The following is a 14,482-nucleotide window of genomic DNA, read 5'->3' on the forward strand; positions in this document are numbered from 1 at the left end:
GAAACTGACCTGGCTTCCTTCTTGCTTTGTTGAAGTTGCAGCCCTATTCAGAAAGGCTTTCAGTGCAACACTCTCTCTTAATTGGCTTTGTTCTCATTTCTGATACTGATCACCACCGGGTACACTCCTTCCTTACTGCGTTTCTCCTTCAATGGCAGCCTAAGATCCAGGGGTGACCTGTCTTTCCTCAGTGCCTAGAACAGTGCCTGGCAGAGTTTAAGTGCTTATCCCAAGAAGGATGTCGGGAAGGAAAGGAATGAGGCAACTTCAGGGCATAATTTAGATTGGGGAACTGGGATAGCCAGTGGAGACAATAAAATGTAAGCTGAGAACCAATGGATGGTGAGGAGTCAGGTACTTGGGGGTCAGCACAATACAAGTGAGAGAAGAAGAGCCGTGAAGTCAGGCAGGTAGGACTCTAGCCTGGAACCGTAACTGGGGTGAGTGAACGGGTGTATAACAGATCCACTTTACAAAGATTGAGCCACTGGTCACTGATGCTACAAACACACGGTGATATGGAAACACTGGCTTCTGTGAAATATCATAATTAAACTTGTGAGAAGCACTGTAACTTGAACGTCTTTATTACTTCTAATGACATAAATGAAATGCAAGGGGTATCTGCCTGTCTATCAGAGCTCAGTAAAAACCCTCCCTCACAAATGTAGCTACCGAGCTATGGGAACTTAGAAGTACGACTTCTGGATGTGTATTTTTGGAACTAGGAAGAAGAGAGAAAAAAGTGAAAATAATAATAGCATCCAATCCACCCAGCCTTGATGGACTGCAGACTTTTGCAGGGCGTCAGCAGAACCAAACATTTACAGGAGGCAGCAACGTCAAACGTCAAACGCTGGAAACCCAGACCTGCTATGCAGTGGGGGCAGCCCAACTCCTGAAGTGTCAGGGACAGAAATGAAAGGAGGGGTAAAAGGGTGAGACCATGGTCATGTCTAAGTGACCGGAATTTGAACTTGAAGCTAACCAGTATGACACAGGAAAAGAGCACATCAAAGGGGAAAGAAGGTGCTGTCTGAAAACTGTGTGTCTCTGAGATGACGCCATGAATCATAAATCATTCTGACGAATGCTGGTTACTATCTATGCTAAACAAGTACTCTGGTTATCTCCCCAGCCCAGCTGACCCAAGCCCCATTTCCTTTCTGCTCTAAATTCTCTCTGGCTGCAAAAAGCTCTTTTGTCTAATTGTCAATAAGCTGTGGCAGATAAGATGCCCACCTACCCTTGGTGGTCACACACGCACACACACTCCAACAAAACAAAACAAAATACATATGTATTAAGCATTAACTAAATGTCCAGGCACTGGGCCAGATGGTGCCAATTAAAAGGACAACACGACACAGTCTTATCTTTCATGATTCTATAATTTAGTAAAAGTAACTACTAAACTTGTCTTCATGGCGTCTGTGCTAGCCAAGAATACTTCATAATTAAATGAAATTGACGCTCATTTATTCATATGTCTGACTCTTATGTAAATATACAAATAGCGTTACAATTAGGGTATCTGTATCTAATTTCCATGCTGAGTCAATGAAAGTTCTGTAGTAGAAAAAAACATCACTGATCCAACATTTATTCACTCAACAAACATCTCTTACAAGGCACACACTCAGACGGGAAATTATTAGTGATTATACCATGTTACATGGGGTTTAAATGAGATACTAGCACCACTTGCACCACCGTAGTAAAACAGTGCTAATCTTTATGTAGCCTCTCACTCCAGTGTGCCTTTGCTCATGTTATTTCTGCTCCTGGCAAGATTTAAATACAAGCTTTTTTTCTTCGCTCTACAAATGTTTGCAGCAGCTATATTACACTGACTTACACAGCATTAACTGCAGTACAAATATACCCTCTCCAGATTGCATTTTGAAAAAGGAAAATGTTTATGATCTCTATCACAGAAACACTGAATTCATCAGTCTAAAATTTATTTAAAGTGTCAGATGTGTTTGATAAAAATCTATATCTGGAATTCATTTCTGAACAGCACAGAGCTATGACTTTGAAGTCAAAGGAAAAGAATATACCCTAAAAACTGTTCTAGTTCTCTTGGGACGTAAAGTTCAAGGTAAGCCGTGTATGGCTACTGGCCGTCTACACTGCATTGTGTGCTAAAAAACCATTTCTCACTTGGTTGCCCTTCTCATTTTAGTAAAAAAATTTAGTCCCAATTCTACAATGAGCCAAAATATCAGTTCTAAGGGCAAACAACTGAGAAGCATAGGCCAAGATGAATGGAATTTTATTCTACTTCACTTTTTGACCAAAGCATTCAACAGAGGGAGATCATATAAGAAAACCCCCAATCTAGATGGTGGCAGAGCAGGGCAGTGGGGAAAAGTGACTTAACACTAGAGAAAACAAACACTTGAACTATTTTAAATCTAATTAATTTGACGGGTAAAATATATTTCTATTTTTCCCAAACCTTAAATAAATGAATATAGTAATAGACTCCTGAGTTCATTGCTCACAATGTAAACGTGTTATTTGTCTTGGAAAAGCCAAAGAACATGTAATCAGTGGTTACATTTTCACCCCTAACCCTGGAGCTTTAACAAAAGCTGGCTGGACTTAGATGGAGTCCACCTTTTCTCTTTACTAGCAAGGAACCCACCGGGGAAGGAAAGTATGTTACCTGTGGTCACAAAACTAGTTCGAGACTGATACAAATGAGAATACAGGGATCCTGGCTGAAGCTCACTCTCCCATTCTGTCTTGTTCTGTTCATTAAGTGGTGGAAAGAGACTACTTAAAACCTATAGAAATCTAGTCTACTGGCTGTTAATATTTAGCCTAATGATACTAAATACATCGGATAACGGATTTTATATTTTAAAGTTCTGTGGCTGAACAGTAGCCTGCAGAAATTGAGAACAAGGAAGCTTAAGATTAAAATTACTACATGAAATGTGTAGCACCATTCCAATGGATATCCAAATATTTCCAGGAGTATCAGTGGTCCTCTGTTTAAGGCACAATGTTTCTGAGGTTGGCCCCAGAGCAGGTCACCACGTGGTGGCCAGAGGGCAGTACTCCCTATGGGTACTATGCACCGAAGAATGCCAAGAAGTCTGGGTCCACCATTTGCTAATGCTGGGGCCCGGTGCTACTTAATTAACCTCTGCCATCCTCAGTTCTCTCAACTGTAAAATAAGAAAAGTAATTAAGTGCTCTGAACATCTCACAGGGTAATCGTGGGGATAGACAGACGACATAAACTGGTGTAAAACCAGGAAGAGCTATTATTCTTATCACATACGTGCCCTTTCTTTTCATTGGTGAAGACCGCACAGAACTACAGAATAATATTTTTCAATGAGGAGTGCCTGGTGCTGACTCAGAATCTCTAAGGATGATGATAAAGGAAACTGCCTGGGGTCTACCCCAGACTTGCAGAATGAAACCTGAGGGGTAGGGCCCAGGAGCCTGCATCGTAGACGCTCCAGTTTGATGGCATGCCCTTGAAAGGGCTGAGACCGGATGAGTGGATGCCAGAGAGGCTGGTACGAATGGCAAGTGCATGCCATGGGTCCCTCAGGAGGGAGCTTGGCTGGAACACCCAAACTAGCCACAGACACCTGTCTGACCACATTCTCTTAATTCCTGTCACTTCCACCAAACCAACATCCATCAAAACATATTAAACTCCGGAGACCACACGCGATACCAGGCACGCATCTACAAGACTTTGCAAGGGCTGTTTCCTCTACACGAAACGTGGAGCTGTCACCTTTTAAGAACCAGCCGAAGCCTCCTTCTCTGACATTCCCTGTTCATTTCCTGGGTTACCGCAGCACATACCTATTTCTCCCTCAGGTAGAATCTTTAAGTGACCAGTGGCTGCGACGTAGTTGACTTTAAATGTCTGACGAACAAATAAACGGATGAATGAAAAAATATAAATATATTATTTATACTTATAAAAATGTTACCATATCTTTTAACACGATTTCCTTTACAAAATGTATTTAAATTTCTCTTCTATAGGGAAAAGATCATAAGCAATCACAAACACCTACATTCAAATACTTAAGAAACAAAAGTTTCTTCACTTATTAGCTATAGTAAAATAGGCACGTTATTAAAGCACAGATCACTTTCTTTCACTGCAAGACTGAGGTGATACTGCATGGCTTAGCCAGGCTTTAAAACAATTTTAACTGACCTCTATATGAAAATCAATTGTGTTGCCAGGCACAGATGTTGAAGGATGTTCATTTCCTTCTTTTCTTTTTCCCTTTTTATACTTTCTAAGTGGGTTCTGTAATGGTCTACAATAGCCACAGCTTAACAAATCTGCCAAAAGGAACTTTTACACTAAATTTCATTCCTACTCAGTAATGTGCTGATAAATGTTTTTCAATTGGTTCTGTAGGAAGGAGGAATGGGGAGAGAAAACCTGATTTTTAGCATCTGCCCATATCCATGATATACTTTCACCACGGCCAAGTACAACTACCAGTGTGGTGTTACTGAACACAGGGTTAGGAAGAGACGAGCAGAAGGTCCTCACCATATAGTATTTGCACCATACAGATACAGCACATGTAAACGACCTCAAGACAGCAGGCAATAGTAAAAAGTAACCAAACAATTCGGAAGTGATGAGTTTTGAGAATGTGCTACCTTTATTTTCAATATAATTTAATAGCTGGCTCACAAAACTCCTGACATTTTACAAGCCAGCTCCAGCACACCATGTATGTCACCCCACCAAGAGAACGCTGACTACACAAGGGCATTAATTCCAGGGCCTCAGAGTTTTTTCAGCCCAGTTAGAGGCCTTTATTTTTGCAGCGTCCTTGGAATGGATGCAGAAAGCAGATGCTTAGACTTTCGACAAGGGTGAAACGTGGATACAGAACCTCTTCATGGCACACAGTGCATGTGTGCATGTCTCCTGGGGAGCAACCGCCTTAGCTGTGCAGAGAGAAAGGTCTGCAGTGCTTAGTAGACTGTCAACACCCAGTCAACATCAATGGCGATGATAAAACCAACTTACTGTAGCTCTTCTCTCCATCGTGTATGTCCCCATTGCACATAGTTATATGTCTGTTTTTATCTTAGGTCCATTCTAGTTGTAAGACACAATGCCATGATGTGACAAACTCTAGTATCCATGTCAGACATCTGATTCCTAATCTGATACATTAGGAAACTGAGGTACAGACGACAGTAAGGTGGCCATAAGTAAAGAGATGTGGAACTGGAAGCCATGTCTTAAATCTTTATGAGACTACCTTGCTCTTCAAAACCCTTAAGGCCCTACATTTTATTTGTTTATTCATTTGTACAAACACTGACTCATTTCAAGAGAAATAAAATATATTGATGACTTACAAAATTTGTTTGGCATCCAGCTCAATTCTAGAAGTGACATTTAATGGCTCTGGTTTGCATCCGCATTAGGTTTGCTTTCCAACAATAGAGGCATCTTGTTTAAAAACTTGCTCAGTAGAAGAGTAAGAATGAAGTTTCAATAAAGACTGACTACATACCAAGTGTGGTAGCATGTAAATATAAACAGAGCTTCATTTAAACATAAGAACAAGTTGTGAGTCAGGTAATAGGATTGCCTCAATTTGATGATGAGGAAACAGAGGCTCCGTGATGTCAAGAACCCGTTAGACATCACTAGGACCTAGACATACGGGGTCTGACAATTAAGTTCATGAACTCATCCTAGAAAAAGTGCTACAGACCTCACTGCTGAATATCACTATGGTCACCTTCAAAGTCCTCCCCTTGGGAAGCTATGCACCGATGACAGCGCCTAGTCCACCCTTCAAAGCAATTTTGGAACTCTTTTTCTGGAATGGCCATCAGAGCTATCGTCGTCTTACCCTCGATGTCCTGAATGTCATCAAAATGTCTTCCTTTCAACATTTCCTTTATCTTTGGGTAAAGAAAGAAGTCATTGGGGGCCAGATCAGGTGCCTAGGGAGGGTGTTCCAATACAGTTATTTATTTACCGGCTAAAAACTCCCTCACAGACAGTGCCGTGTTAGCTGGTGCATTGTTGTGATGCAAGAGCCATGAATTGTTGGCAAAAAGTTCAGGTCGTCTAACTTTTTCACACAGCCTTTTCAGCACTTCCAAATAGTGAACTTGGTTAACTGTTTGTCCAGTTGGTACAAATTCATAATGAATGATCCCTCTGATATCAAAAATGGTTAGGAACGTCATTGCAACAAGTTCGCCAACTTAATTATAAGAACCTGGTAGGCTCGTGCCAGTTACAATGTACACATTGTGTAATTTCGGGGATTCTGCATAGGAGTTAAATGTTCTTTTATTTGCATTTAAAACTGACATAGCACAATATACAGATGAATAGTAAAATGCATGCTCATAATTTTAATTTTTCTTAGAACAACATTAAGAACACCTTGACAAGAGAGAAGAAAGGGAAGAGAAGGAAAACGTGTTTGGTTTTAATATCACAAAGGGTATTTTTTCCCTGACTTTTGAATAAGGGGCCCACATTTTAATCTGGCCTGAGGTCCTTCAGCCAGTCCTCAATGTCACACAGCCTGTAAGTGGCAGAATAAGTATCTGAACCCAGGCTGACTGCAAAGTGCCTTTGCTTTGATACTGTCTGATTCAAGCTTTCATTAAAAGCAACAGGGCTCCCAGAGTTTCAGAACAATTTTGTCATTATTCTACTGTTAGCGATCTAGACACTTGACAATTAATTGTCTATTCCCGTTGGCATTTCTTGGTTTTTCTTTTTTCTTGTTTTTTCTCAATCATTTAAGCTGTGTGTTCTCCATTCTCTGAGGAAATCTTCACTCTGTGCCAGGAACATACATATAACTCTGTTCCTCAACAGTGTATCAGGAAAGCCTACAATTTTAGAGACAAAGATGGCTCAGTCATTTGTAGGAAGCCTACTAAAAGCAAATAAAGGATGAGTTTTATGTAACTCCAATGTCTTTCAGCTTCTTGCCCCCCAATACTTAATTACCTCTATAACCGGAGGCTGTACTTCATGGCAGGTATAATCTTTTAGAGGATGGGCTGGCCAGGAAGGAAGCCAGACTGAAATGAATCCTTGGCTCACTGCGTTTCAAAGAGGGCTTGTTCAGCTGAACCCCGAACGTGGACTAGAAGCAGCCGATTAAAATTATGTGTGCGTGAGTCTGAAGAGGACTCGAGGTCAGGGAATTTTCACCCAACTTTTCTGCACTCTCAGGATCTCCTGGGTTGTAAATTATACCAACCACAAGTCACTTCAAAGAATACGGTGTTATATAAGAAGGTAAGCACCAGCAAACAAACACTAAAACATTGATGAAGACTGCTCAAAGGAAGAGTCAAGAAAAATTTGCTAGACATGCAGCCAATTTCATGTTCTCTGATTCTTGTATTGTGTTCTAATAATAATAGCTACAAAAGCCACCCTGAGCCCCGTACAGATGAGGAGTTGGTATTTAAAAATACTGTTTGTCAAAAAGAACCAGATCATTTATTCTCTCTTTATAGAGGAGGAAACGAAAGGCTTGAATATGGTTAGTTTCCCCATTTCGTTAGAACAAAAAGTAGAAAAAAATCACAGACCTAAATGTAAAACACAAAACTATAAGATTCCTAGAAGATGACAAGAAAAAACTCTGAGGTGTTCTAAATTAAACGACACCCATTGGAGTGAGAAAAAGTGATAGAACAGTTAGCCTGTTAATAGCTGTGACCAGCTAACAAAAGAAAACTCACATTCCTGTATGTCTGTTGGAATTTGGGATTAACACCCAGGTGACTATTTCCACCATTATCTGAAGAAAATAGCCAGGCACCACTGCACCCTGGGCACCTCCACTTATTGCTTACACATGAACTTTCCACACGGTTGCCCATAACCAACCCAAAAAAGCAAACACTTCTTCTTTACAGACTGCACTTACCCACAACTAGCCCTGTCCACTTCATCTTCTCCCATCTATAGATGATGTTAATTCTTTCCAAACAACTTACATCTGTCTCCCCACTACTTGATGTATAAAAATTCTCTCCAGCTCCAGGATGGTGGATGTGCTTGTCTTTTCCACATACCCATGCTGCCTGTGGTTTGACACTTCTTGCCCCAGGACCTGGTGTTTTTCTTGTTAGCAATGGCCTAATAAACCCTTTCTTTCAAAAAGACATTCAGCATGGAAGTTAAAATGTATGTTTAACAAAGATAACATAGGAGAAAACCCAGAAGACTTTGCGTCTAGTGAAGGCTTTTTAGATATGTTTCGTGAAAGAAATAACTGATAAGCTGGGCTTCATTGAAATTAAAAAAATTTTCTCTGAAAGACAATGTCAAGAGAATGAGAAAACAAGCTACAGACTGAAGAAAACACTTACAAAAGACATACCTTGTAAAGGACCGTTTTTGAAAATGTACAAAGAACTCTTAAAACTCAACAATAAGAACCTGATTAAAAAATGGGCTAAAGAGCTTAACAGTCACCATGTCAAAGCAGATATACAGATGGTACAAATATGCATATGAAACGGTGTTCCACATCATACATCATCAGGAAAATGCAAACTAAAATAGCCATGAGATATCACCACACACCTATCAGAATGCCCAAAATTCAGAACACTGATACCACAAAAGACTGGCCAAGATGTGGAGTTAACAAGAAGTCTCATTTCAGTGCTGGTGAGAATGCAAAATGGGGCAGCCACTTTGGAAGACAGTTTGTCGGTTTTTTACAAAACTAAACACACTCTTACCATTATGACCCAGCAATCATGCTCTTTGATAGTTATCCAAAGGAGCTGAAAACTCATGTCCACATAAAAGCTTGCACATGGCTTTTTATAGCAGCTTTATTCACAACTGCCAGAAACTTGGAAGCAACTGAGATGTCCTTCAGTAGATGAATGCATAAATGAACTATGGTGCATCAAGAGATCAAATTAGGAGAATGAAATACTCCTCAGCGCTAAAAGGAAACAAGCTATGAAGCCATGAAGAGACATGGAGGAAACTTAAACACATGTCACTAAGTGAAAGAAGCCAATCTGAAAAGGTTACATACTGTATGATTCCAACCATGTGACATTCTGGAAAAGGCTAAACTATTGGGACAGTAAAAGACCAGTGGCTGCAGGAGGGTTGGGGGGGCAGAATGAATAGGTGGATTTTTAGGGTAGTGAAAATAGTCTGTATGATACTTCAACGATGGATACACACCACTACACATTTGTGCAAACCCATACAATATACACCACCAAGATTCAATCTCAACGTAAACCACAGACTTTGGGTGATGATGTGTCAATGTAGGCGCATGGATCATAACCAATGTACCCCCGGGTGGGGGACGTTTTTAGTGGGGAGGCTGTGCATGTAGGTAGGGGCAGGGGGGTTGTGGGAAATCTCTGTATGTTCTGCACAATTTTGCTGTGAACCTAAAACCACTCTAAAAGTCTTAATTTTTAGAAAAGTAGGGGAAAAGGGAAAGACTAACTCACACAAATCCCTCTGAATTGGAGGCCCTGGAATTCGAGACTTAATCTGTTGACTCCAGACCCCATGTCCCTTCTCAGGCCACCCTCTACAGTTTACAAAGAGCTTTCACATATCGTGCAACTCAGGGACATACGGATTTCAGATTAAATGTCCAATTCTGATCCCAGTTACACTGAAAATAAACTTTTCATAGGTCATACATTTTTAGAGCCTGACCTAATAAACTAAATATCCATATACAAGGCCCAAAGCAAAGACAACTGTCGGGAAAACCTACAGTTAATCTTCAAGGGTCCTTGCCGTGAGTGCTCACATACTGACATGTGCCGGAGAAAGAGATGGGAGACTAGAAGCTGAAGAAAGGCAAGGACAGAATCCAATATAATAAACCAAATGTCATCAGTCTAGCATCAATGTAGAGTTTGGAGGCTTAAGTGGCAATTGTAATAAGCCATTTTGTCTCTCTTCTTAGGAAGGAAATTTCTAATCTCAGAATGTACACCTTTCTTCTATAAGTTTCTTCTTCTACTTATGTTAATTATGGCTGAAACACATGAATAAGAGAGTGCAATAAAAACAAAAACAAAAAAACCTTCCTATTAAACTCATTATTTGTTGAGGGAATGCTATTATATTTTGCAATATTAGTAGCAAAATAAAAAGTAGATGGGTGGCCATCCATTGCTCAGTTGCCACAAATGATGAAAGAAGTTTCTTTCATTCAACACATATCTACGGAAGGAATTTGCCAGCCCCTGGGGACACAGAGGTAAACTAGATAAGCTCCCAAACCTAAGAATTTTGGGGGTAGTGGTTGGGGAGCATTTGGGGGTGGCAACCAGAACATTCACAAGCACAAGACAAGTACTCCAGGAGATACAAGCAGTGCTGCAGGCTCCAGACATACTAGAATGTGCCATTTGCACCTTTCAGGCAGGTGCAGCCAGTGAGCAAGGGGAATGGCCCTGGGACCTCTGTCATCCTCTTTTGGACACAGAGTCATTATCTCTTCCACTCAGCCATTCCAGGGAAAAAGCAAACTTGGGCTCCTTTGCTTGTTTCCTCCAGCAAAGAGAAAACATAATTAATCTCGTCATTTCATCTTTCCCTCCAGAAGCCCCAAACAATGAGAATTGTTCCTGTCTTAGGATGCCTGCCGAGATGAGGGGCAGAGGGACCCCCACTCTGTTTTCTAGGTCAGGGAGGGGAGAAGCTGACAGGTTACAACGTGCAGAAGCCCCCGCCTTCTGCCTGGGCTCTCTGGATAGAAGTGGGGCCTTGAAAGCTGTCAGTCAGAACCTTCCAGAATGTTGAAGAACCCTGGGGAAGTAAGAAAGGATTTGTTTGCTTTTAAGCCCTTCTCACTAACTTGACTGAATGCTGAGGGGTACACTCAGCAATGCAGGGATCAGACGCTGAGGGTGAAGCTCCAAGACCCCTGAGGGGATGGATCCCTGCTCTCCCCATCCCAGCGTCCCACCCCTTTCTGACATGTGGCAGCACTGAGCAGAGGGCTCAGCCAGGAGACCTGACCTTTGAGGCTGGGAGACAGATTTCCTGACATTTATTTATTTGTGAAGACTATACTCAGGCAGACTTCTGTCCTGAGCCATGCTGCACTTTTCCTGGTGGGCCCAGCAAAACAGGGAGCTTGCCTGGGGAGACTGCTCAAACACCTGTCTGCAAAATGGCCCATGACAGAAGGGCAGGGAGAACCAGCTCTGCACAGACAATCACCTGGTATCACTGCACTCAGCCACGGTTTGGACAAGGAATGTTTCCAATCACCACACAGTGAGATCTTCCCCACATTTCATTTGCACATGAGAGAGCTGAAGGCATTATGTATATGAGTATGACTCAGGTAGGATGCTTGGGAAGGTGCCCCTGGTGCCTTCCCAGGGGCACCAAGAGAAGGCTTGTCTTTCTAAAAAGAATAAAGACAACTATTTTGGTGTTCAAACGGAATGTTTAATAGTAATTCACAAAGAGGGCCTGAAAAGTTAAAATCTCCAATTACTTCAGATATTTATGAACTGTAAACAAGGTAAATGCAGAACTTCTTGTTAGATCCATACGATTTAAGACCAGTTTCTAGGAAGCCACAGAATTCTGTTGACTTTGAGGCTCAGGGCCTGAGAGTAAGCCTTCAAGGCGTTTAACGCAGGCAAAGAAAAGAAAACCAAAGAAATAAACGAGCAAAACACCAAAACACCATTACCTAGGCCCAGGCCAAGTTTCCCACCCTCCCGAAAGCTTGGGATCCAGCTGAGTATCCATTCCCACATCTAGTGGTTAGGAGTTTCCTGAACTCATAACATAAGTTGGTGGGTTGGTTTTATCACAGGGTTAGGCCTTCCTGGCTGGCACCAGAATTCCAAAACAGTAAGAGAATTTTCTAACCACGTCCAGTTATTGAAAACCTTGTCTGGGACAGAATAATTAAAAAGTGCAGAAAAACCAACCGACAATGTAAACCTAATTAAGCTGGCATAGCAGGACTCATAAGGAAAATTAAAAGGGCTTGGGGACATGCAGAGATGTAAGGTCATTAAGAAAAATGAAATAATTTTTGCAGATTTTCAAAATGTAATATATTACTTTAAGTATTAGCAACAGCCTGATGCCCTGGGACCCAAGATAGACTTCTCACAGAGGACCGGATCTTCTTACTTAAAGATGTTTCCTTTGCCTGGTGTGTGAATCCAGGGGCAGATCGGAGTCTGTGCTGAGTGGAGAGTACCTGTAACCGGGGTAGAGGGTGGGTGACCAGACAGAAGACTTGTCAGAGTGCCAGACAACTGCTAATAGCCAACACACATGAAGTCATTAAAATCTACTTATGTTGATTATGGAAGTGATTTCACTTATTTCCACAGGTGAGAAGAAATCCACACATAGGTACTCTCTTGACTCCAAAGCTGTCCCTGGTATCTTATGCATATGTAAACGGAGCAATGAAATCGTTTTTTTAAATGCTCCATGTATATATATCTGAACTCTGCGTGCTTTCATTAAATTCCTGCAGTGTTCCATTTGCCACTGAGAATCACTAAAGGTTCCTAAGGTCAACCACTGGTAACGTTTTCTTTCATTTTAATTCTACCATCGGTTCAGAGTAAGCGAAAATGTCCCTTTAACTAACTGACACATGCTAGGCATGCCCCATCTCTAATTTGACCCTTTAGGGAAGTACAAAATTTAAAACAACCCTCTTTCAGATTGTGGGGAGAGAAATACCAAGTGCTCAGGCCTCAAGAGGATGGGAGTCCAGGAAGATACTTTGAAAATACACAAAGTTCCTCATAAATTCTAATGACCCCAAGGACACGCTGACCCTCTGTCCTTGGAAGGCGCACCTCAGCCCTGGCGCTGTCTCCTGCAGGGAGCATTGGCAGAATGAGGTCATGGCCACACATCAGACACACACTATGAGCACAGCACAGCTTCTTCCCCATGTGTATGTTAGTTTCCCCACCTACACCTGGCTGGATTGAACTCAGGGTCAAGACCTTGCCATATATACCTTCTCTGGACCTTTCCAAATTTTAATATCTATGGTATTCACAGATGATTCTTGGGCAGGTAGAAAAAAGTACAGCACAACGAAGTGCTGCTGGGCCCCTTTGCTGTGGAGCGGCCTTTGTGATCACACCGGGCACTGAAAATGTATGTAGCTCTGTAAGAATTTGATACATTTACAAATCCCAGATGATGTGCTTTTATAAAATCCCCCTGGACAGGTCCTACCTAATTTATTTACTAATTACTTAACCAAATACCTGTGTCCCTCACTTCTGAATGCTTTGTTCAAGACAGGAACAAAGATTCCCGACCACATCTGTAATAATTATCGAAAGAAATGTGAATTTCAGGTTTTCTCTGTGAGAATTACAAGTAGCATAAAAGTGAAAAGGCTGAATGGTTTAATTTTGTTTTGATAAGTTCTGTGACTTCAAGCTTAAAGTCACGGAACCTATCGACAACATTAAGTGAAGACTTTCTGTACTAGCAGTGTGAGTAAGCCAAACTTAAACTATTCAGCCTATTTTACCACAGGCGAATTGATACATAAACAAGAGTTAAGTTCAGACGGCATCTCCTCAACATTATAGCAAATCCATGTTGAACGACATGAGGGTTTTTGAGGACCTGCTGTAAATGTGTCTCTCCCAAGTGATTAACTACAATTCTAAAGATAATGCAGGTACAGAATTGTTCTCCTGGTCCACAGTCCCTGGTCTTCTGAACGCTGTTTATAAATGTATAGCTAGAATTGGGGGAGCTGCACTCATGGAGATTCACCCTGACAAAAAAGGTGGAAAAGATCCTCCCTCTCCCTTTTAGTAGTAGAAATCATGTTGGGGAGTGAACATAGTCATTTAATCTAATAGGATTCTTAGCTTCATTCATTCAGCAAACACTCATCAAGCATCTAGAAGCACAGTACCTCTAGATAAGCTCAGCAGCTGAGACACAGGGTGTTCGGGCTGCATGCAAGGACCCTTGTTAAGCAGGGATGTGAGCGAAGTAAACAATTATAATACAGAGTAGTAAGTGCAACAACGGAGAGATGATGCTGAGCACAGGAGACCATTAACTCATTGTGTGTGTGTGTGTGCATGTGTACACGTGTGTGATGGAAGGCTTGCTGACCGAGGGAGAAAGAACCAGATTCATTCTTCCATTCAGCCTAATATGGTAAGTGGAGAGCCTGCAAGTGGGAAAGTGGAGACAATAAAACTGGGGCCCAGTGAGGAAGCTCATGAAATTCTAAAAATTCCAGCCTGCGTCTTGTAAGCAATGGAGGGCAACCAGAGCATCCAAGAGGAGAATGTCAGATGATCAAGCTTAGGGTTTGGGAAGATGATCCTCTGCCAATATGGAGAATGGGAGGGGGTGCAGGAGGTGAGCAAGAGTGGATGGAGACCTCTTATAAAATGAATTTCTCATATAAAATGCCTTTTTGGCTAGTAA

At 41.6% G+C, this 14,482-nt stretch overlaps 1 protein-coding gene across 2 annotated transcripts in view; it reads right to left on the reverse strand.

The window, feature by feature from the left end:
- The window catches only part of ST6GAL2 (ST6 beta-galactoside alpha-2,6-sialyltransferase 2), a 71,187-nt gene that overhangs the window by 46,552 nt on the left and 10,153 nt on the right, over positions 1–14,482 (reverse strand). The gene's annotated exons all lie outside the window — the stretch shown is intronic.

This window comes from Rhinolophus hipposideros, assembly GCF_964194185.1.
Source record: "Rhinolophus hipposideros genome assembly, chromosome: 12".
NCBI lineage: Eukaryota > Metazoa > Chordata > Mammalia > Chiroptera > Rhinolophidae > Rhinolophus > Rhinolophus hipposideros.